This window comes from Pteropus alecto, unplaced genomic scaffold (assembly GCF_000325575.1).
Source record: "Pteropus alecto unplaced genomic scaffold, ASM32557v1 scaffold78, whole genome shotgun sequence".
Lineage (NCBI taxonomy): Eukaryota > Metazoa > Chordata > Mammalia > Chiroptera > Pteropodidae > Pteropus > Pteropus alecto.
The window spans coordinates 6,177,963-6,203,060 of NW_006443124.1; the positions used below are offsets into that span (position 1 = coordinate 6,177,963).

Sequence of the window (25,098 nt, forward strand, 5' to 3'; positions counted from 1 at the left end):
ATATATTTCTCCCTCTAGGAGATGAAGCTTAAATCCTTTGAGTGTGGTCTGGACTTAGTGACTCATTTCTAAAGAATAGATTATGGAAAGGGAAAAATAGTAACTTTATAATGGAGAAACCCAGGAAGCATTACCTGTGATCAAGCATAACATTACCAGTGCCATCATGTGGATATGATGGACCCCCTGGTACATGAGAACAAGGGCTCTTCACCTCTGGTATTCTTCCTTAAAACCAATAACCCAATGTCAGCACAAGAAAAACATCAGACAAATCCATATTGAGGGACATGTTACAAAATACTTGACCAGTACTCTTCAAATATCATGGTTGCAGTAAATAAAGACCAAGAAATTATCATAGACCAGAGAAGATAACATCTCAGTGCAGTGTGGTATTCTGAATTATGTGCTGGTACAGAAAAAAAAAACCATTAATGGAAAAGTTGGTGAAACAGGAAGTCTGGAGTTTAGTTGCTAACTGTACCAGTGTTGGTTTCTTAATACTGACAAATGTACCACAGTGATATAAGATGATAGCATTAATGGTATAGAAACTGGGTAGGAGGAGTAAAGGAATTCTTGGAACTCTCAGTACTATCATTGTGAGTTTTCCATAAATAAAAAATTATTTCAAAAAAGAAAAAAGTGATCTTCTCAAGGCCTGTCCTGACCACCATCTGAAGAAAGGTTTTTCCTCCTTGACATTTCATATTCCTTTCCCTGTATTATTTTGCTCCTTATCATTTATTGTCTAATACTATTTATTTTACTAATGTTTATTATCTGTTTCCACATTACAGTGTAAATGCTGAGAGAATAGGGATTTTGGTCTGTCTTGCTCACATCTGGATCTTCAAGGCCCAGAACTGTGCTTAGTTCATAGCAGGTATTCAATAAATAGTTGTTAATGAAAGAATGAATTCCTGTATTTCATCCTTTTGTCCTTTTAATGGAAAGAATGAGTGGAGAAAATATAAATCTCTCTTACAGAAGAATTCCAAATTTTGTGTGTGTGTGTGTGTGTGTGTGTGTGTGTGTGTATTTCTTCCTCCAGGTAGCATGAGGAAATGAGAGTCATGTCAGAGGTGGGATATGCTTCCAATGTGTTTACCCACCAGCAGGAACAAGTAAATGGCATCATTTACTACTTTCATGGCAGAAATTATTCCTTCTGAAGATGGGGGCTGGTTTATGAGAGAGACCTTCCTCCTTTCACTCTCTTCCCTCACATTTAAACCTGTGATCCAGTCCTGGCTGGTTCAGCATGACGGATGTGGAGTGTGTGAATGTGAGGAAAGCATGGGACTCTTTGATCTGGAAAAGTAAAACCAGAGAAGGAAAGTTCATTTCATCACGCTAATGGGAATGTGGACTACTTCAGCAAGTTCCAGTCAGCAGAACCTGAGAACACTACTTGACTTCAAGGGGACTGTACTTAGGACAAACTAAAGAAAACTTACTTCACACAATGAGCAGCAAATGCATGGTTAAAAGTATGGATTCAAAAATATTTTAGAAAAATGTGTGGATGATAGCAATGTAATGGGCAAGAGATAGTTTTGTGAACCTCCACTGAACATCATGGAGAAGGACCAACATCTTCCACACTCAATGCCCATACCAGGAGGTCCTGTAGGTTCCTCTGTTACTTTTATAGAGGTAGTTTTTGGTGGAGAATTTTATTGTCAGCACTGTTTCAGGTACTAGAAGTGCGGGGATATTGGAGGATAGAGAGATCTGACTGAGCTCTGGAGGACTGGGGGCAGCACCTGTTTAATAGCACCTGTTTTTTCTTGTGTTGGAACTTGATTTATTTTATAATATATTTAAAGCCTCCATAGAACACACTTCTCAAAGAAAGAAGTCATGGTGATTTGAGACCTGAACAAAGTCATCTGGAACAACAAAACTGTATGATAAAAGATATTTCCCTTGTGTCTGATATTCTTCATCTCCTGTTGTTTTTAGATTCCTCTTGTCTAAAGCCCAAAGATGAAGCAGTTTTGCTTTGTTTTTGGTGGTGTACCCATTGTGAACCTATGGCGCTCTCTGAACAAAGGCTTGCTCCCTGCTTGGCACAGGAATTGGGCTTGGGCCTGGGCCTGGGGCTAGATTCCTTTTGGAGACAAATAAGCAGAGCTTCTTGCATCCCCTTCCATTTTACCTGTCTTGAGGAAGAGGCCAAGGGTCCCCTCCCTTTGCAAGTAGAACAGAGTGTACTTTCTTAAAACTATTCACATGTCACAGTTGGGTTCAATTATCTGCAGAAATAGACTTATATAAAAGGAAAACTTACAAAAGAGAAATTTGTACCAAATAACGGGCTACGTTTTTGTTAAAAAATTTTTTTTTTCTTTTTCAAGGCCATCCAATTTAAGGCCTGAGTGTCCAGGAAAGAAGAAAAAGAAACCAAAGTACTTACAGATTCTCGAGTGTAAATCTGAAGTCTGAGTGATCATATGCTCGCTACCATCAATGCAGCCTGCCAGGGGCTTCCCCTCTTGACCTTCTTCCTCACCTACCACTCTCCTACTCTCAGATGGTCAGGGAAGGAAAGCCAGCCTCAAGAACCTTAGCTGTTCTGAGTCCTAAGCTCTGTCTGCCTACTGCTCCAGCCAAACTAGATGACTTAAGTTCTGGGTTACAGTATGAACCCTGTCTCCCATCTGCAGGTTCACATTACAGATTATAGCCGTGTAACAAATTACTACAAAGTTAGTGATGTGGTGGCTTTTCTCAGAGTGTGTGTAGGTCAGAAGTCCAGGTACTAGTTAGCTGGGTCTTCTGATGAGGGTCTCATAGGCTGAAATGAGGGTGTCACCAGTCTGTGGAGTCCTTTGTGTAGGCTCTGGGGAAGTACCTGCTTTCAAGATCATTTAGATTGTTGCTAATATGTCTTAGGAATCAATTCCTAGAAGCCAAATTTGGGTCAAAGGGTAAATACAGTTATAATTTTATTAAATGTTGTCAGATTCCCTTCCATTGTGGTTGTACCATTTTACATTTCCTTCAGCTGTGTATGCAAGTGCCCATTTCCCTATAGGCTCACCTCCAGATATATATTTGCCAACCTGATAGGTGAAAAATGGTTTCATTCTATAGTTTTGTTTTACTTTTCTCATATCCTGAGCAAAGTTGAGCATCTTTTTATATGGGTAAAAGGACATTGTATATATTTTCCTATGAACTGCCTATAAGGGGCATTGTATATATTTTCCTATAGAACTGCCTATAAGGGGCATTGTATATATTTTCCTATAGAACTGCCTATTTTCTACAGGGTTGTTGGTCTTCTTTATTTTTAAAAGCTCTTTATATAGTAGGGATATTAACACTTTGCCTGTAAATTGCAAATTTCCCCCATTTTGTCATTTGGTTTTTCTTTGCTTAAGATATTTTCCATGCATTTAAAATTTTTATGAACTTATTTTACATAATCAAATTTATTAATATTTTGTTATTCTGGATTTTGAATCATTAAGAAAGTTATTCACTACTTTCAGATTACAGAGGAATTCACTTGGGTTTTTTTTTTTTTGGTACTTGTATAGTTTCATTTTTTTACATTTAAATATGGTTTGGAATTTTTCATGAAGGAATAGTTAATTTTACCTTTTTTTCCATATGTCTATTAAATTATCCCCAAAATGCTTATTAAAAAGTCTGTTATTTTCCCACAGATTTGAGATGCTACCCTTATTGTGTACTAAATTTGCATATGCAGTTGGGTCAATTTTTGAATTTTCTTTCCTGTTCTATTGCTAATTTTATTTATGTCAGTTACCATACCACTATAATTATATAGACTTTGTAATATATTTTAGTAACTATTAGATCCTTCTAGTTTTTTTTCTGTGCATTCTTGTGTGTGTGTGTGTGTGTGTGTGTGTGTGAGAGGGAGGGAGGGGGAGAGAGGGGGAGAGAGGAGGAGAGAGGGAGATGATCCCCAGAAGGATTGACTTCTAAGAAATTTCAACTCTCAGAAGAAGATAAGCTGGCAAAAGAACCTGTGGAGGGAAAGACTCTAGATATAGGAGGTAATCAGAGGTGTGCAGTTTCAAGTATCTCAGGGCAGAGTAGTTTAGGACTGAGATACTGCTCTCTTGTGTCAGGTGCTGCCATGAAATCTCATGAGAGTAGTAAGAAGCATCAGTGGTTGTCACTGGGTGGGAGTAAAGCGGAGTGGGCTGTGGAGTGAATGGGAGGTGAGGTATATTCAAGTATAGACAACCATTGAGAAGTTTCTCAGTATAAGAGAAAAAGAAATGAGAAAAAGTAGTACTCAGAAGGGATGTAGGGAAGTTTGTCTTTTTTTTTTTTTTCGAGTGAGGCAACCCTTGATTGACCTCACAGATTGCAAGGACCTTGTCAATTTACAATCTCTTATTTTTTTTATTTTTTATGCCTACAGCACCTCGTCTTCCTAGGTGGTCTCCCATCCAAGTACTAACTAGGTCCGACCCTGCTTAGCTTCCGAGATCAGACAGTATCACACTTGTTCAGGGTAGCATGGCTGTAGACTGGGAAGTTTGTTTTTTTTAAAAAATTGAGGTGAAATTCACATAAAGTTAACCATTTTAAAGTGAGCAATTCAGTAGTATTCTAGTACCTTCACAACCACCACCTCTATCTAGTTCCAGAATGTTTTTATCACCCCAAAGGGAAAACCCATATCCATTAAGGAGTAATTCCCCATTACCCGCTTCTTCCTAGCCCTTGGCAACTACCAAACTCTTTTCTGTCTTTACGGATTTACCTATTCTAGATATTTTATATAAATGGAGTCATACAATATGTGACTTTTTGTGTCTGGCTTCTTTTTACTTAGTATGATGTTTTCAAAGTTTATCCATGTTGAAGAAACTGGAGACTATAAATGCTGATGGAAAGACTCTAGTACGGAGAGACAAGTGGAAGATTCAAGAGAGAGGGTGGATGAGAAAAGTAAGGTTCTTAAATAGGTGCACTCCATCTCTTTGGAAGTGGGAAGATGGGGAGACCCCATCTGATAGCTTTTGTATGCTCTCTGGTGTAGAAGGCCAGGCCTCAACTGAGAGTGGGAAATTAGGTCTCAAGGAGGGTATATGATCTGAATTAGTGATCAAGAAGAGGAGTAGAGCGTGCGGATTGCGGATTAGAGAAATGTCATTATGATTAGTGGGTGGTACTAGATACTTTTAATCTTTGCCTACTGTTTATTTCGGTTCACAAAAGATCTTTTGGGAGAGTCCTCCAAATGTTACATAGTCACAGAGGGAATATTTGCTTGCATCTGCTTTCTTCTTCCAAGACAGTGTACTTGGAAGCTTGTGGTCCTGGCATAAATTGGACCCACAAGGTATAGGAGCTTCATAAATTTGAAAAGTTTTTGGTTGGCTTATCTTGAAGCAGATACTGAGACTGATGCTGGAGTGTAGTATATTTATTAGGTTTCAACACTTGTGAAAAAGGGGAGGAAGCAGGATTGGACAGAGTAAGAAGTCAAACTGCGATGCAAGCCCAAGGAAGCCAGGGCCATCCCAGTAGGGAGTTGAGTATTATCCTTCAGGTTGTCTTACATTAGCCAAAATCATTGTTTGTTTGTTTGTTTTTTACCCATGCTTGGCTTAGTCACCAGTTACAGGCTGTCTCGGAAGGTCATGACCTTAACCAAAGTATCTCTCTGCAAGTGAGACAGACCCTGAAGGAACTGACACTGTAGGTTGTCTGCTGACTGATGGAAGTCTTTTTTTGACGGGGGAACCTGAGCATATCTGCCACAGTATAGGCAATCTAGCTGGAAGCCCAGTTGGAAAAGCTTGAAGTCAAAGCATGGGAATAGCAGACTTCTTCAGGACTACCTTTCCTTCATTGCCCTGGAAATTGTTCTTAGAAGCTGAGCTGATGGACAGGAACTGGATGGGTTGGTGGAGCTGGCACCAGAAGTCATACTCTACTGCTCAGGTATAATGAGCTGAGCCCTGGTATTTGAGGACATGGACATGTATTCCCATGGGAGTGAAATCTCACTTATTAGAAAGGCTTTATTCTCAACCAGTCAACTGACCAGGAGTGGTTTGGGTTTTGAAAGTGCTTCATGATGTTTTTGACTTTACTATTCTTTGTCAGAGAAATGACAAAAAGGAAAGGGCACCTAGTCAGCAGTCAGCAAATGTTGGCTGAATGAGTGAATGAAAGAACCATTGTGGGAAGAGTAGCAGCAGGAAGCAGAGGATCAGAATTCTGTGTCATCTTTTCAGAAGAGCCTCACTCCAGTGGTAGCAGCTTAATAATAGCTTAATAATAAATAATGAAAATAGGCTCAATAATAGCTCGAAATGGAAAGAGAGGGTGAAAGATAGAGCAAAGGTGCAGTGGTCCAGGGTGGGGTAAGGAGGTTCCCCAGTTATGGTAGACATGAGTGCCACTGCCTTAGCTCCCTTGTTAGGAAAAAAAAGCGTGGGCACCTGGAAATGGGTGGTTGGCTGAATACTTGCTACATGTAGCCATTTGGGACATGGAGAGGGTGGTCTGGTAACCTTTGCCCTGAGGAGGCTTTTCCTCTCCCCATTGTTTGAGAACTATGTGGCCTTCCGCTACTTCTGGCAGCCCCCTTCCATAGCCTCAGAGGCCCACCTGCTCTGTCACCCCCACCCCAGAACTTAAAACAATATGATGCCACTCTGGTCCATTGATTGCCCCCACCATTTCCCATAAGCTGTTGTTACACCTCAGGGAGCCAGGCCTGTGGCTCATCAGCTCTGTATTGGTTCTTAGAGTCTTTCAGTGTCCTCGTGGACTGACTCCCTAACACGGCATGGACCTCATGGCACCTCTCATTTCCAAGACACTGTTTATTGCCCTCCCCCCTTGCTTCCCTCACCTTGTTGTCATATGGGGAAAGAAGTGGGGCCACAGCAGGATGTTGGTTTAGGAATGAAGAAATAGAGTCCTGGGGTCTGAGCTGGTGTTCTTGTCTGATTGTTAGCCCTGGAAGGAGAGTAGGAGCTGGAAGAGAGGTGGGGGAAGGAAGAAAGGCTATAAATATAATTATTATTTTAGTAACTCATTTATGTAGAAAAACTTGGCAAATTGCTTCTACATCTGTTATTTCACTAGAGTCCATTCTTACCTCTTTCCTGTCTCATTTTCTCCCTCTTTTCAGATTTATGTCATAAATTATGTCATAAATATCATTTCTTCTCTGAGGCTTTATGCCTCATAGATTTTTGGCTCCAGCCCTCATTGCCATGCAGATGATTCCCAGGCTTGTGTTTCTAGCCTCAGCCTCACCCTCTGAGTCCCCATCCCATATTTTCAACTGCCCAATATTTATCCACTTGTCCCGCTGATGCTACACACTCTTTTTAACCAAACTCATGAGAATTTCCTCCAAAACCCATTCTTCTATTTAATCATGGCATCATTATTCTCCCAGTTACTTTACCTTGAAACTTTGGCATTTCTCCCCTACTCTTCTCCCTCCTTTCAGTGTCATCAGTCACCTTCTTTGCCATGTCCCATCACTTATTTTCATCTCCACTACTCCCTCTTGTTTCCAACCCCTTGACTTCTTACTGAGCTATTGCTCCTGGCCCAGTTTCCCCAACTCTAGGTGTGTCTGCCTCCAGGTTCATTCTATACATATGGGTCACTGCATCAGTCTAAGCCACTGTTCTTTTTGTAACATGATTTTTCCCTGAAGAAACTGAACTTACTTTCCCATTGCCCAGAGAGTTAAATTCCAACTTCTCGAGCTGGATTGTGAGGCCCCACAACCTCTCTCTTTCTTCTTTACCTCCTACTTTGACCTTATACACACTTACCTCGTTTTCTAGCCATGGGACTGCTTTCATTTCTCTCATGTGTCTTGGACTTTCCTTCTTCCCTGTGTTCATGTCACTTTTCATTCTGAAGCTTCTTTTCCACTTGTCTATTTTTCCACTCCCATGCCCCCTAGCCTATGTAATTTCTACCTGTTAAAATCATATTGATTTATATCCATCGCAGTGGAATACTGTGACACTGTTGAGAAATGAGGTAGATGTACATGTGCTGACATGGAATGATATTGAAGGCATACTACCAGATGATAAACATATTGTACAGCAGTATATATAGTATGCTTCCATTCTTGAAAAAAATATTAGTAATGTATATGAATGTATATGGGGAAAAAAATTGGAAAATTGTTGTTAATCATTATTCTTAAGAATGGTGATGATTATAGGTATTATAGGATGATTACATATTTCTGTAATGTTTGATTTTTAAAATATAGCCATTGTATAGTTTTGTAGTAATTAGAAAACATAAAGCATAAATCAGGAAAAAAAGTTTTCTCCAACCTTCGAGATTCGTTTTAATTTTCACCTCCCTAACTTCTCCCAGTGGCAGGTGCTCTTACTCATATTCCCCTCTTGCCATCACATTCTCCCGCATGAAACTTACATCAGGCCTCATGTTATAGTAGCTTATAGATTTGCCTCATTCACCTCTTCTTGCTTCTGAATCAAAAGTTGTTGGTATCATTTAAATCCTTGAGCCTCTGTAGGGCCTGGCCGAGTGCTCAGTGGTGCTTCATCGGCGTTTGTTGAGCTGGGCTGCTGTGCCCCAAGGAATCTGGATATCCTGGGGCCTTAGTGCTCCTGTGGTTTGGGAGGGACTGAAGGCCTTCCTTTTTCACGCAGGAGGTATATGTCTGATGGGGCTGATGAATTGACTTTTAATTCATTCCCAGCTTCGTGACTAAGATCCCAATGATTATGATTGATAAAGATGTGATTAGAAATCTCATCCTTGTTCTTACTGATCTCTAGAGGAATCCATTCCTACATAGCAACTAGACCCTAACCTATCACTAGATAAATTCAGTTCAGCAATCCATCGAGATACAAAGTATCTTGTGTAGATTAGTATAGCTTAAGTGCCTGCCAAGAATGGCTGGAGGAAATAATGGAAGGATTTTTGGTGGAAAGGGGCTGAGGTCTCTAGCTCCTAGAGAATTCATTATTTTTACAAGCCCACCAATCCTTCTGTTGAGTTTCAGGATGTCTGCTTTGCAGGTACTTCCAGGCCATAGATCAGCATACATTCTGGTCTTTGCATAAAGGTACTTTTGTAACACACAGAGACTTTTCTATTTGGCTCAATCTGCTTTCTTGGGAGTAGGCAGCAGAGGTGCTGACAGTTAGAATTTGGTTGTTCTGAAGTGCTGTTAGGCCCACATGTCGTCAGCCTGGCTCAGAGACAGGGGGAGTCATTGTTGGGTGGTGGAAAAATTGCTTTTGAAATCAGACTATCAGCAGGTTTCAGGATCTAAAATGCCTGGTAATTTGATGTTTGGTAAATATTTGTTGAGTTGGACTAGTTGTATAAAAAAAGTATTCTTGTCTGTAAAATGGGAATACCTATTCTATAAGATCGTTATGAAAATGAAATAAGATATATATATATAGCAGCTATTCCAGTGCCTAGCACCAAGAGGTAATTGATATCTGCTAGTTACCTCTTTCCTGCTCTCTTCCCTCTTATATCCTTAAAGGTTAGAAATCTTATGATTCAGTAGGTACGTACTTAGTAGGCTACAATGAGAATGGCTTGAGCTGATCTCATTTTTTAGTAGGTATAGTCTCTATACCTACCTCCTCTATACCTCCCATCTAGAGTTATCGTCTGTGGTTCTTATAGCCATCCACATGGTCTATGAAAGCTCTTCACAGCAGTGGCTCATGGCATAGCAGCGTGGTACTGTGGAAAGAGCCAAGGGTTAGGGCAAGTTTCTTGAGCTCTTTGTCATTTGTTTTCTCATCTGTAAAAAAGTAATATTTGCCCAGTTTAGAATTTATACTGCAATCCAAATATACTTTCAGAGGGTATTCCCTTCCTCCTATTGTTTCTGAGGGATGCCATGTCCTGTTGCATGACTCCCTTCTCATTGCCCTGCTTGTTCTCATTTCTCTTGAATGTCTGTCTTAGGACAAGAATTTATCAAGTGAACTATTATTGACACCATATTATGATAACAGTGGTTAATGCTGTGTTCATGGTGTGGTAGTACAACTCTTTTATGAGGCTGCCTGCTAATTAAAAGGACTTTATGCAGCTTTTTGTAAAAGACACACATACACACATACATATATATGACTTTACAGGTATATATAGCTATATATATCTATGCGTGTGTGTGTATATGACTTCAAACATAAATTAAAATTAATATAAACTCTCTGTAGGTATGGGATTGGGGAGAATAACCATCTTGGCTACTTTAGTTATAGCACCTGAACATTAAATGTAATTCTGATTGTCCTGGCAGTTAAGAGAAAAAGGGAACTATAATGAATCATAATCATATAAGAAAATAGCCAATAATTATATTGGCTGTTTAATGAGAAAGAAACTTTTTCCTGCTACTAGTAAGAACTGATCTAAAAGCATTTTTATAATAGACATTAAACTATGTACTGGACAATGTCTTTAACAAGATTTTTTCCAAAAATGTAGAAATGTTTTTTTTTTTTCAGTCCTTTCCTTATGTAGATCCTGAACAAAATCTGAGAAAATACAGGAAAGCAGGATTGAATGAACTTGTTTTATAGGAAACAAATCCAGTGATTATTCTTTTGTTTTAACTAAGATATAATGTAGAATCCCCTTAGCAGAACGGAGAAAGAGCCTGTCTTTTAGCTTGCCTTCCTCTGATATCTATGTCAGGTTGGTTTTGGCAGAGACTTGAATGGTTGTCAGATTAAGATTGAAAACTCTGGCCAGGATTTAGCACAATCTGACTAGTTAGTGTTTCATCTTTCAAGACAACCTTAGCCCACAGCTCTTTATCTAGAATGATCCATTTATGTTCATACAGTACACATTGTGGCAGTGTGAAAATGAATGGACACGTTGACTTTTTAATGAAAAACCTAATGAATTTTTGAACTGTTTTCATTAGTGTGTCCAATGGGTGGTAAAAATCTGTATCCAGCAAGTTTTGTATTTATGTATAGCTTTATTTGGAGACAACTACATCATTCACAATCTTTTGCCAAGTGCAATAACATGTCAACCCCCTCCCTGAAGACGGTAGCCTTTGGTTGTGTAACAGGTTCTTTTGTCTGAGATCAAAAGTGTGAATGTAGGCCTAGGAATCTTGCTCAGAGATGTTAGTTGTGGCTATGAGAGAGAAGATAGAAATTCCAGGTTTTCCTATATGTTCCTTTTAGTTTTTCTCTTTTTGGGACATTGAAGTTGGCATGGGGAATAATACAGTCATTAGAAAATGTTGATGTAGCCAGTGCACATTTGCTAATGGAGATGATTTCTTCAGACCTCAGAAATAGAAGAAAACCACCAGGCTGTATATGAATAAAGTGATTATATAGTGATTTGCTTACTTTGTGGAACCTTTTGGTTTCAATTAGTCTCATAAGAAGCTATTCATAGAGTTTAATTTTCTATTTACTTCCTTTTGCTACTACTCGAACTAAATGAAGAAATCCAGGGCAGTCCATTATTACTTTGCCCCTTGTTAGTAAGTTATCTTCCATTCTGACCCGCTCCGTCTCTGAAAGAGTTGGTTATCTGAGTCATTTGGGAGGGCTCTGTCTTCTGTACTTGTTTTTAGCCATTATTTATATTTACATTTAATTATACTCAGCCTCCCTTTTAATTATGGAGATGGCACTTGATCATTTTTGTTTCAGGGAGTAGGTATCTGCTATAACAATTAGCTCTGGAGAGTGGGGGAATTACCCATAATTCTTGTCCTCACAAGAGAGAGAGTACTAATGCATCCTTGGCCTCCTATCTGACTCTTCTGGAGAGCCACTGCTCTTGTTTAATCCTTGGCTCAGGGTCTCCTCAATTGTAACCAGCAGGGGGTATGCTGTGTTATAAATCAGTTTTCAGTCTCCTAGAGGGGCCTTTACTGCAAGGCCCCAGGATTCCAGCTTAAGTTTGTAGTACCCACCATGCCTCTCAAAGCCCTTTTCCATCTGATGTTTGACTGGGCCCTCAGTAACTTCAGGGATGTGCCATTTGTGCAATGAAGATCTACTTCTCTCCTGTTTAATACAGTAGTCACTAGCCATTTATGACGATTTTTTATTTTATTTTTTTACAGCAGGAAAGAATAGCTTTATTGGAGGGGAAAGTAAAGCAACAGTATACTTTGAGACGTGGAAGAGGCCCAAGCAAGAGAAGGGTGGCTCAAAAGGCTCAGGGGCTCAAGGGTCCCATTCATGACAATTTAAATTTAAGTTAATTAAAATCAAATCAAATTTAAAGTTTAGTTTCTTAGTTTCATTAGTCACATTTCAATTGCTCAATAGCCATGTGTGACTGGACTCTGATGGACAGTATGGATTTAAAACATTTCTATCATCACCGAAAGGTCTATTGGACATTGCATGTCTAAAAAGTGGATGGCTGATGCTTGTCTTCCTTAATTGACTGCTGATATGGAAATAGAACTTCCTCTTCTACACTGTATATTAAATAATTGCTTGATGATCATTATTATTTTGCTACTTTATTAATTTAAAGTCATCAAGTGAAAAGTGCTAGCTAAGTTACTGGCAACAATGCCAAGTTCTCTTCCTCTTGTTGCCTGGCATTTTATGTGTGTGCCATGTGGTGGTGGTTCTCCATCCACTGGGAATGTTGAGGGTTGACATGAAGGTTGTGATGCTAACTAAGCTTCTCAGCAAAGAAGCTGTACCTAATCATGTGGGTGGCCTCTGCAGTTGGATCTTGCCTTCTGCTGCTCTGACTTTCTCCAGTAGGGAGGCATGGAGAAAGTAGGTCTGGTGAAATCTAGAGGCTCAGGTGGGAAGTTGCTTGGCTTTCAGAACCTATATTGTGAAAATCAAATCCAAAGGGTTCTAGAAGAGTTAAGATGATTTGTTTATTCCCTAGAATCCTAGAGGAGAGATTGGGAAGCTTTTCGTCAATTGTAATTTTGTCCACTATAATTCTTTGTAATTTTTTTTTTTTAGGCAAGGTGCTGTTAGCCAAATATTAAAGACACAGAGTGATAGTAACCGAATAATGTTTACTATATACCCAGAAATGTGAGTGTGAGATTTTACATGGAAAAATATAGCCACATTGCACAAGTGACCCTGGAGGGACATCTTTGCTGTACTGAGAGTCACTGGGCCCATGCAAAATCTTTCCAAATCCCAGTTCTAGATATGTGCCTCCTTGCTCTGGGTTTAGCTTGAGGTGTGTTGGAGGGAATGAGGACAATGGAAAGCACATAAATATACCTCTCCTCTTATCCTGCAATTTTGTCCTCTTGAGCATAAAGCATATGATTTGTCCTAGAATAAGCTTAAGATTTGATCCAAAGAGATGGCTCTCTAAGAAGGGGTTTTGATTAGTAGAATTTGGCGGTGGGGTGGGGAGTGGTACTGGGATTGCAGCTTCTCCCTGATAGCTCTCAAATTCTAGCACATCAGTGACCATTTTAGTGTCTCTGCATGGGACTGTGCCCACTGCTCTGCCCTTTCAGATTGAGTGCAGTTTTATTCAGAGAAGGGGCTTCTGGGAAAGTTCCTCATGATGTGTGGTGAGGCCTCAGTTTTGGGCTCAGGAAGTATGATGATAGCTGTTAGGGAAATCTAAGGGAGATTAAACAATAAATTGCCAGAGAGAATTAAAAAGATTGTTATGTTGGAATCACAATCTAGTCAAGAACAGTTTGGGGAGATGGAGTTTCATAGTAGGTTGGAACTCTGGCCTCCATTTGTTGGATTGGGGCTGTTAGGATTTCAGTTATGAAAGCTGGTAAGAGCTCAGAGGAACATCAGTCCCATTTGATGGGTGGTCTCTCAGGTGATAATTTTTCTTACAAGCTTCATCATCTCTCTGTAGATCATAGAATGCCCCTTCCGTTCCACTGAGCTTAGAAGTTAGCCACTGTTCTTTCTGTGGACGTGTTGCCATGCTGGGAACTGTACGGAAATTCAAGTTAAAAAAAATCACTGTCCCTGGCCACTGTGAGCTTGTAATTGAAAGACATGGAGAACATTTAACTGATGCCTATGACTAGATATGTAAAATATCTAAAAATGTGAAATAATGAGGAAGTCTTGAGTACTGGATAATAGAAGTTTGGGGGAAATTGAAATATATGTCACAGTTTTATACTTTTTATAATTTTGAAGTAATTTATTTTGGAAACAAGAAATTATGTGTTTTGCTAATAAAAGTATTATGTGTTTAGCAGGATGAAATCTCAGAAAAAATTGGGAAAAACTTGTTTTTAGATTGTGGAGGAGGGGATCGCTAAAGAACTAAGAATTAATCCTGAGAAGGGACTTGCTTTTCAATTTCTTTTTGGAAGGTCTTTTGTTGCTCTACTTGGGTTACAATGGTCTTTGAATAAGAGTGACCATTAGCCATACCAGTTGAACGGAAATTGGTTTCTTAGTCACTGTACTGGTGAAATAATGAGAGGGCTATAAATCTGACCTTTTTGACATCATGTCTCCAGTTTTTCAGATGTCCACCCCCCTGTCACAGGCCCTAGGAATAATCATTTACTCTTCTAAATAAAGATGCTCTGAGTTACCACAGCTCAGAGATTGATTGCAGGTTGGGGCAATGTGCAAATGACTATATCAATATCAAGCTTTTGCTGTTCCCAAGGTCTATATATTCAACCATTTTAGTGGCTTTCCATGTAATGCATTTATTTGACTTTTAGCTCCTGTTGCTAAAGTAATGGTAACATATTCTGTTTTCCATTTGTTTATTTATGGTCTTATATTCTACCCTTGCAAAACTTGATATAGGTACAAAGCTTCAGAAATGTACACGTACCAGAGTAATAGATAACTCTGGTTTCAAGGCAGTAATTTAAGTTGATGGGTTTAGCTGATAACATAAAACACTAGAGAGAAATAGGATCAGTTTATAAATGTCAGCAGAACCCCTGAGAGGGAGTTGCTGCCTTGAAGCTGACTCTCTGGTACTATTGTTTTGTCTAATATATTTTAAAGTGAAATAAACTGATGTCTGTGAAAGTCTGGCTGACCAAGATTAAAAGAATAGGGCTCTAAATTAGCTGTTTCCCATATGTCACTTTTGAGCAACTTTCAGAAGGGACTAAATGACAGGACATTAAGGTCCTTGGAAAGACCTGGGGTCCAACTTCTTTGGAATGTTAAGAGTCCAAAAGAATAGATGGGCCTGCTTGTGGTGAGTCCACTTGGGAATCACAACTTGCCAGTCCTCCATGCCCTATTTTGTCCTGGGAAAATAGAACCTTAGAATAGAGGAGATTGTGAAGTCCAGATGTTTAGAAACTAGACCTTGTCGAAGATTATTATAAGTACTGTCCCTGTGACGGCCATAGTCATCCAAAATGGTGTTTTCATATAGTGTTCAAAAACCTAGCAGCTTGCTCTATGAGATTTTCTGGCTTTGTTTTCTTCCCCAAGGTGCAGGACCCAGTCCTGATAGGGAACACTGGTTGATTAAATTTAAGTTTAATGGGGCTAGATTGCTCTAGCCTTTTGAGAACTTATCACACGTTTCCTGTACTTGCCTACTATTAGACTGGCAAAAATCCTTCATAGTTTCAACTGCTGTTCTCCCATTGGCCTACTGTGTTTTCTGGTGAATACCTGTGGACTGCTCTGGGGTTTTCCTTTCTCAAGTCTGTCAGACACCTCATTGCTTCCTGTGTCTTCCCATCTATAGAGACTGATATTATGCAGATCTGATGTCATATGGTGATTTGTCTTCACCTTTTTTGGGATTCGTAGTATCTTTTCACTTAGTTTTGAAATAAATGTTTATGGGGTTGGTTTTGCTATCTGAGGCTGTTTCTGTGTGGGGATTTGGATAGATTAAAAAACTAGCTGCTGCCACATTAACATATATGTTCTTTAAAAAGAAATGTGAAATGAGGCAGTATCAAGGACCAAGGAAAGTATGGGATGCATTTGGCCAGAGTACAGGGTATACAAGTGGTTGAGGGAAGATGAGTCAGAGAATATGCTTATTGGACTAGGTATGCCTTGAACACCAGCAGGGGTATTGGTACTTTGGAGGGCAGCAAAGAACCACTGAAGGTTTTTAAGTAGAGAAATGCCAACAGAGTTGTCTTTGGGGATGGTTTGCCTGGCTTCAATGGCAGGAGGCCTGGCACAAGGAGGGACCATTTATCTTTTCAGTGGAGATGAGGTCTCATGATCTAAGGTCCCTTCTAGCTTATGGTGCTGGAGTCCCTGGAATTCAGAGAGATTTGCTTTCTCTTTCCTAAATTCAAAATGGAAAGTAGAAAGAGTATGTCCTGGAGATGGTGCTTTGGGAGGTGATTTCTATCAAAAGAGATCCAGACCAGAAGTACTAAATAGGGAGTGAATCTACTTATGAGTGGGAGGCAGCACAAAAGCCAGAACTTCCAAACACTGCCTGGACCCCTGTAGGGTACTTGAGAGTGTATAGTGGGTAGAGTGTACATAATCAAATGACAGTTGCAGAGTTCACATTAGGTGCTCAAGATTGGGAGCATTGTGGGGAGGTGCAGCTGGGGCAGCATCAGCCATTGTGACATGGGGTAGAGGTGTGGAACAGGCTGCCTGTCGGAAGTATATACATTAGCAGGTTTGCTGGAGCACCAACTTTGTGCTCAGCGTTCTGAAACATCCAGGCCTCCTTGCCCATGCTTGGGTGGGCACCTGCCAGCACAGTCCCCTGAGGAGTAGAAAGCCAGAGCAAGCAGGGCACCTGCTTTTATAAGCTTTATGATATACTGTTGCAAAACTTGCTTAAGCCTCTGATTAAACCTGAAACCCTTCTTCTTCGTTGCTGGTTGGCAATTGTTTTCATTTAAATCCTTCTCTCCATGTTTGCCTAGGTTATGCTGCTGGATATGGCTTCTTTAATTTCTGTTCTGATGTCTTGGGGAATGGAAAAGAGACTGCCTCATCATAAATGGGTTTTGTTGGCCTGCTGGTGGCCTGAGTCAAGGAAAGCCATAGTGTGTGTTTTCAGTGTGGTATAGGCCTGATTTAACTAGCTCATTTGCTGCTCTCTCAGTTTGGATGCCCTGAAGCCATCATTGTGATTGAACATTTCTGTAGCCTTAACGAGGCAGTCTGACATGAAAATTCTACAAAAATCATGGACTCACCTCTGCTTTACAGAATTCAATCAGGTATGTACTAAGAGCCTGTTAACACTTACTCTGACCATATATTATGGCATAGCTCCCTTCTCGTAGCTGGGAAAACTCAACAAGTCATAGGCAAGAGCCAGGCACACACTGTTATCAAGAGCTCTCTGGAGTCAACCCTGAGCATCCCACATGCATTATCTTTTACTCCTCACATTGAACTTTGTGAAACCTATGAAATAGGTACTCTGAGCCCCATTCTGTACATAGGCCACAGAAATTATTTTCCCAAGATCTGAGAACTAGTAAGTGGTGGTACTTGGCCTGGAACCTGGGTCTTTCTCAGCCTGTGTCCTCCATCACTGGACTGGACAACTTCTCAGGTCATCCAAATGCTAAAGGCTATAACTCCTGGTGAAACTAATGCAGGTGAAGAAAGCAAAGCACAGCATTACTTAGTAGGTCTCTTAATGCTGATGATCCAAAACTTTAATCTCAACAAATTGGGATTGTCATTACACTTTGATAGGTGAAAGAAGTCTCAGGTGACTGACCTCATTTTGTTGTTCAATTTGCTTATGTTTAAGTGATGCCCTCCCACAATGGGGGCGGGGAGAAGAACTTGGGACCAATTGTTTCCTTGACTGCTGTCTGCACTGTATCTGTTGTTCCATCTTGTTTTCTCATTCTGATTTTCATTCTATCTCTCCTCCTCCAAAAAAAAAAAAAAAAGATTGAGTCCCATACTTTAGAGCTGATCTAGAGAGAAAGTCTAAGAATTTTGTTTTATTCATACCTATAGATTTTCCTTTATTTCCACTGCAGTGAGCATCCAAGCTGAGGGGCTTTGCAGCAGGTTTGTAGAGGTCAAGAGTGGCTGATACTGTTTTGAAATAATTCATAGAACCATGTTTGGCCATGGAGGTAACAGGTGCTATAAAAGAGAACAAATAGAGTTGAGTATGACATCTGGGTCCTTGGGAACTGATGGGGTAGGAGGAAAAGGATTAAAAATTAAAGTGCAGTATCTTGGCACTTTGCTTTTTCAACCCCCTTATTAAATTATGACTTCTGTTTGAGGAAAATAAATGAAAATAAAGAGTATGTTTAGAATACAATCTTTGTGTTTTAAATTTGGCTGAGTGGTTTTAGCACTTTCATTTGGTTCTCAACCTGTGTTCAAAGTGTCAATTAACCAATAAATATAAAAAACAACAGTCAGAAATGGTTGCCTCTCCTGCTAATGAGCTGCTAATGAAATTGTGCCCAGGTGGCAAATGGAGGCACTTTGGAATCCCCTAGAGTCTTCTCCAGAAAACGAGCAGTAGTGGAGCTAAGGCCCCTGACCCTTGGGACATAGGCATGTTTAACTCCTTCACTTCCAATTTGCCATTTTTTCTCCCTCCTCATTATTAAATGAAGCCAGTACCTCACGGTTAACGCCAATTATAGTGAGAATTTTTAAAATGCAGTTTTATTTGACTCAATTCCTAAGTGGTATTAGAGAGCAGGAAGTATTATAGCTGTGCTGCGGTTTATTTCCAACTACCTGGCCGTTGATCTCTTGATGATTCTTTTTCTCTTCTAATTTTATTGAGCCTTTTCTCAGTCTCCTCACCCCCAACACATACGCACAATTGAAAATAGATTAACGTCTGAATATATTCAGGATTTTGTGGGGATGAAGGACTGTGGGGTAGGTAGGGAGCATATCTTAAAAAAAAAAAAGGAAGAAAGAAAGAGAAAGAAAGTAAAGAAAGAAAGAAAAGGCAGAAACTAGTAGACCACAGCAGTTAATAGTTATTGAAAACCGGGTTCCAGCATGGATGTAAAAGCCTAAGTGCTCTGATTAAGGAACTATGCTGCACCTATAAGTCTCACTGGGTCTTCTTCTAAGTTAACAGTGCAGCATGAGACACATTGAGGGTAGAGATAGAAGGGGAACAGAGGCAATCAGTGGGTGAGGAAACACGTGGGATGCCTATCATAGGTCTCTGGATGAAAATAGCCCCTCTGTCCCCTCAACCCTGTTCTCCTTTATTCCATACCTGGTTTTATTAAAATTTGGGGTTCTGACAGGTTCCCTGGGTTGATGGGAGGAGTCTCTGCACATACTTAAAGTTCTGGTACTTTTGAAGAAGGAGGACAGATGGGGCCATGATAGGATTTCTAGTTTTTCTTGTCAAAATACTGTCGTCCCTTACTATTCTTACTACTGTCTCATTCTTCCAGTTCCTGACCCGTTCCCTTGGTTCAGGCTTGCCTCAAAGATGTTCTCCAGACGTGGAACTCTAAATGTTGTTATCACTCTCCCTCCTTTACTTTGTACTCCTCAGTAGCAGCGGTTGTTCTTGTTCATGTGGTATCCTTCCCAGTGTCCAGTATAGTAAATGGTTGTCAGTGGATGCACAGTAAGCTATGGTTAAAGGAATGCTTAGGAAAGAGCATCCTCTTGCCCAATCCTCAGTAAATGCTTGCAGACCAGCCAGTTGTGGGAAGAGGCTTACCGTGTCCTAGATATGATTACTTTGAACCCTTGTCCTCATGGCTGTTCAGAGTACCTGTCTGACTGTAACACCTGAAATCTTCCAAGTAGCATTGCTAGTCCTTGTCCTTGAAGGGCACTGCTCTTGTAAATTTGGTTTGTAGAGTTTGGTGACCAGCTGTTGTCTGTTCTTGAGGCCTGCAAAGGAGACGCTGGTGAGGTCACAGCAGATCAGATTTTAGAGGGTAGTTCTGGAGGGTGGTAAGAGCTGTCAGGGTGGCTGTTTGCGAAGGAAAATTGGAGTCTGATGTTCTGAGGGGCTTTAATGCAGGTGAGAGATTCCCGCCCTTGCCTGGAAGCCGAGCCGGAGAACTCTCCTGAGGCCCTGACCACATTCTAGATTCTGTGACTCAAGAGAGAAAAGTCAGTTTGGAGAATATTTTTATTTCTCTTGTTGTCGTTGTTTAGTTCTTTTAGAAAATGCATAAATACAACTACAATCTAGACTGGTTCACTATATGTTCTGTTTAAAAAAAGGGCTCTATTTGTGTTTTCCTTAAAAAAATAACATTAAGCATTGGTTCAGAGTTTAGCACCCGAGAGAGGTTCATCTACTTTTTTTTTGTTGTTACTGGTTCAGTTTAAGTCCTGCCTTAGAATCAGGATAGATGCTCATTTGTGTGAGGCAGGGATTTTGTCAGGACTCGTTTGGGAGTTTTGAGTAAAAAAGCTGGAGAGGGCTCTGGTAGTCATGGCAACTGGGCCTATAAAGTCTCAGCTATGACCAGCCCTGGTTTGGAGTTTGGAGGCCCCAGTGAGGTGAGGACATTGCTTCCTGTCCATCTATTCCTTTTGGTCTGGGGAGAATGGGGACAGGGGACTGGTATTCATGCTGACCTTTCTGAAGGCCTACTGTGTGCCTAGAGTTGAGCCTGAGTTGCGGGCACGAGTAATTGGTTCCTGTCCTTCAGAAACTTAGCATAATTGGGAATTTTTGCTCTTGTTAACATATACCTACCTACAGGACTTGGTCAATAAAATGTCTTTGTTTCATCCTGGTTGACATTTACCTTTTTGGGGCTGTGTTTCCTGAAGCACTTTTAACTTCTAAGCACTGATCCAGTGTTTTCTTATTTGTTCTTTACAACAATCTTAACACATTAGGGAAAGCAGACATGATAGATTCTTTTTATTTGACACAAAGACCTGAAGATTCAGACAGAAAAAGGAATTCACCAGGCTAAATTCACCGGACCCTCAAAGACAGTGGGTAGCCAAGTTCCAGGGTTCATGGTGGCAGGGCCAGAGCAGCCCTCAATTTTTGCCATTGTGTCTAGATATGACTTGAAAGAGCTTAGAAGTCCCTGGAAGAGGAGATTTCCAGGCAGGAGTCTACAGAGGACACCCCATATGTCTTGCCCCTCCCAAAGCCACATAACCACTGAAGCATCTGATGCCAAGGCTAAAACAAGAGCATTGTGGCACCCATCTCAGTTGGCCCTATCTCCACTGAATCAGGGCAGTCACTGTGGTTGCTACATGGAACCTGCCACTCTGCGTCCCAGAGAGGCAGATTTTTAATCACTGGGCCCTGGGATGTTTTGGGACCAAGATTCAGACAAAATTTGTCAGCAGGTGAAACTTTTCCAGCAATCATAAATGGGCTGTGGGCTGAATTTCATTTATGGGTGTGTTTTCTTTGGCTTTTGTATTTTAAAATTTGAATGTTTCAGGGGGCATTTTTCTCAGCTCTCACCACTCCCTGTTGTCTTACAGATGGCCCTCCTCACTTATCTCTCTTACTTGCCTGCCTCATAAGCATGTGTGTTGGCTTTTACCCTTGGGTCACTGTTTCTTACCCTCCCTTCTACCAGGGTTTCTTTTGCCCAGGTGCTTCATGGCCTCAGGCTTTGTAAGCCCATTTTCTTCCTACTCTGCCTAGAACTTGTTCTCCTGGGGCTGTCAGCTTAGCTCTGTATACTGGACCCTAGAAAGACTTGCTGTCACCTTGGACTGCATCTGATAGACTAATTGCTATTTCGAGATTCAAAAGGAGAAGATACTGCTTTATCCTAAGAAATGAATTTTCAAAACTTCTTTAAGGAGGTAAAATTTATGCCATAAAATTCACGCATTTAAAATGTACAGTGGGAATAATTCTCAAACATTATTAGATGGGTAGTTTCCAGGCTATGTTGTTTCATGGATCAGAAAAACGTTAAAAGAAAATTTTGGAAACCAGAGGCCAACTTTTTTATTTTGCCGAGTTAAGGCCCTTAACATAGAAACAACCCACTATCATCCATCATCGTCATTATCTCATAAAAGGATATTTTAACTATAAAAAGATATAGAAACTATATAATTTCAGAAAAAAGAATTGTTCTTTATATTGGACACTTTCAATTTCCTTGTTTCAGGACCGTTAGAATGAATTGCCACAATAAACAAACCATCTCAAAACTCAGCTTAAAATAACAGTAATTTCTGATTCTTAGAACTGTAGTGATAGTCCACATACGCTTCAGATGCCCTTCAAATAAACAGTTAAACCAACCAAGATGTGGGAAGAGTAGGAACCCCAAAATGGAATACGGACACTAACAAATGGATCAAGTATTATTAATAGGAAGCATACTGAAAGGAGTAGGGAAGAAAAGAACTAACCTAAGTGACTTTGTAAAATCATATCTTGACTAGATACTATAGAACTAAAGACAGATACTGTAAAACAAAAGACAATAGAACTGTACATAAATGCTGTGATCTAATTTGGTAAATGTGTTTCTCATGGATATGAGTTAGCAACTTTGAAACTAGCTTTTATGTATACTAGAATTGTAAATATATTGCAAATAATAAGAGGTTTCTCACTGTTGGGGAAAAAAGTTACAAACAAGGAAAGTGGGGAGACAAATGAACTCTATGGTGTTAGACTGGAATCTGAGATATGAGTGTAAACTTATAGTTTTTAAATATATATACAGACACATAGATACGGAAGTATGTATGTGTGTATATATATATACACAGACACACACACAAATTTCTTAGCTCTGTCCATTGAAAGGGTCTAGAAGAGTAAGTAATACCCTAGTAGTAATGGGCACACTTAGCACTCAGATCTTGGTTTCTAAACACTGTTCTTCAATAAAAGAAACCAAGGTTCTTTGGGAAGTAGTTGATTCCAGGGTTGGGGGAAGGAAAATACAAGATGAACTAGGAACATCTTATGGAACCAGAAAATAAGGAAATACTTGAAAAAGGAAAATGATGCAGGGAAGAGACTTGTTAAAGGAACACAAGAGCCAGCCTAAAGGAGCTCCTAATTGCCAAAGCTAAAAAAATTTGAGCAACAAAATAAATAATGATAGTATTGGAGTATAACTCAAGGAATAAAATATCCATGAGTTCATACTGGTATAAGTAATTAAATAGATGGAGGAGTGACAGTTTTTCCTTGCAATGAAATTTCAATTAATGTGTAAGGAAGGAGGGAAGTAGAAAATGGCATTAGATCATCACTACAGTGGTAATGGTTGCAGAAGGATTCCCTTGTTTGTGTGGTTTGAAGAGAAAAGAGATTTGTATAATTGCAAAGTTTTTCCTCCATGATTTTTTTTTTTTTTTAACAATTCTTTGGTTTTTAGTAGATGCACAGTATTGTGCAACCATCACCACTATCTATTTCGAGAACATTGTCATTACTTCCAAAGTAAACCACATACTCATTAATGGTCTTTCCCCATTCCTCCCTTCCCCTAGCCTCTGACCCCCACTAATCTACTGTGTCTCTTGGTTTGTCTATTGTGAACATTTCATTTAAAAGGAATCATATGATACGTGGGTTTTTGTATATGTCTTCTCTCACTTAGCATAATGTATTCAGAGTTTATCCATGTTGTAGTATATATCAATATTTTATTCCTTTTAATGGCTGAATAGTATTCCATTGTATGGCTATACCATATTTTGTTTATTCATTCATCAGTTGATGGACATTTGGGTTGTTTCCACATTTTGGCTATTATAAATAATGCTGCATGAACATTATATACAAGTTTTTATGTGAACATATGTTTTTAATTTTGGGGGGTACACATTTAACTGTGGAATTGCTGGGTTCATACAGTAAATCTCTGTTTAATTTTTTGAGAAACTACTGAATTGTTATCCATAGTTTGGTAATTTGCTATTATTTTTGTTTACTACATTGGAAAAGCTCGGTAGAGATTACTTTTCTTAGATCAAGGCCAGTATCACCAGTAAGAAGACATATTGACATCACAAACCTTGTGATACAATGCACTGAGAATACCATTGCATTATTTTTGTGGTGTCAAAAGTGTATGACCTCAGTTTAATCATGAGAAGACACCAAGCAGTGCTGAATAAACTGGTGAGTATTCCTCAAGGGCGTCAGGATCAAAGATAAGGAAAGACTGAGGAACTGTTGCAGACCACAGGACTTTAGGGAGAAATAACCAAAAGCCATATGGGATCCTGGAACAAAAAAGGACATTAGTGGAAACACTGGTAAGGTTTGAAAAGGACCTTTAGTTTGATTAATGGTATTATTAATTTCCCAGTTTGGATAATTATCTATAGCTATGTAAGATACTAACATTAGGAAAGGCCATGTGAACGATATATGGAAACTCAGTACTATTTTCACAACTTTTATGTAATAGAGGTGGTTCAAAGTAAAAAGTTAAAAGAAATTCAGTCTTTTATTTTTGCTTACATGTCTGCAGATCAGCTTTACTTGGCTAACCATGGCTGAGCCCAGCTGGGCTTAGTTCCAATCTGAAGTTTGAGTCTAGGTTTGCCCCATCGGTTTCCCATCCATACCATACTGGAATACTAGTGGAGCATGTTCTTCTCTTGGTGACGGCAGAATACGAAGAGACGAGTCAAACACACAGGCATATTTCAAACTTCTGTGGCACATTTGCTAACATCCCACTGTTTAAGGTATGTCACAAGCCAAGTCCAAAGTCAAGGGGTGGGAAAGTCCACTCTACCACTAGTAAGAGGGGCTGCAAGGTCACATGGCAAAGGATGTGGATACAGGCAGAGGAGGGGAAGAAAATTGGTGGCAATGATGCAGTCTACCACAGATTTCCTCCTCCTGCCTGGGGAACGCAGGGATTGTTACCTGGGACTTGGCCTGTGATTGAAGTCAGTGATAGTTCCAGTGGGAGTCAAAACTCAAGTATGATGTGGCCTTACTTAATTTGGACAGGGCTTCTGCTTAATATAGACAGAGTTTCCTCAGGCTGGGGTCTGTCCCCAGGGATCCAGTGAGGGAAACAGACACCATAGGCTTTGCAGGCCTGATTGCCTTTCTGGATCCCTATCTTATTCTCTGCCTGTCCCTTGCCTTCTACCCACCAGTCTCTAGCTTTCTACATGCATATATCTTGTGACTTTTTGCTTTTGCTCTTCTCCAGTGTGTGGTTCCTTCACAGAGCCCTAGAAGGATCAGGTCACATCACACTCT

The 25,098-nt window shown here is 40.0% G+C and overlaps 1 protein-coding gene and 1 pseudogene across 1 annotated transcript in view; one reads left to right on the forward strand and one right to left on the reverse strand.

Annotated features, from left to right (window-relative positions):
• Positions 1-25,098, forward strand: part of SIL1 (SIL1 nucleotide exchange factor) — a 176,025-nt gene that overhangs the window by 75,110 nt on the left and 75,817 nt on the right. The gene's annotated exons all lie outside the window — the stretch shown is intronic.
• Positions 4,406-4,524, reverse strand: LOC112472041 (annotated as a pseudogene).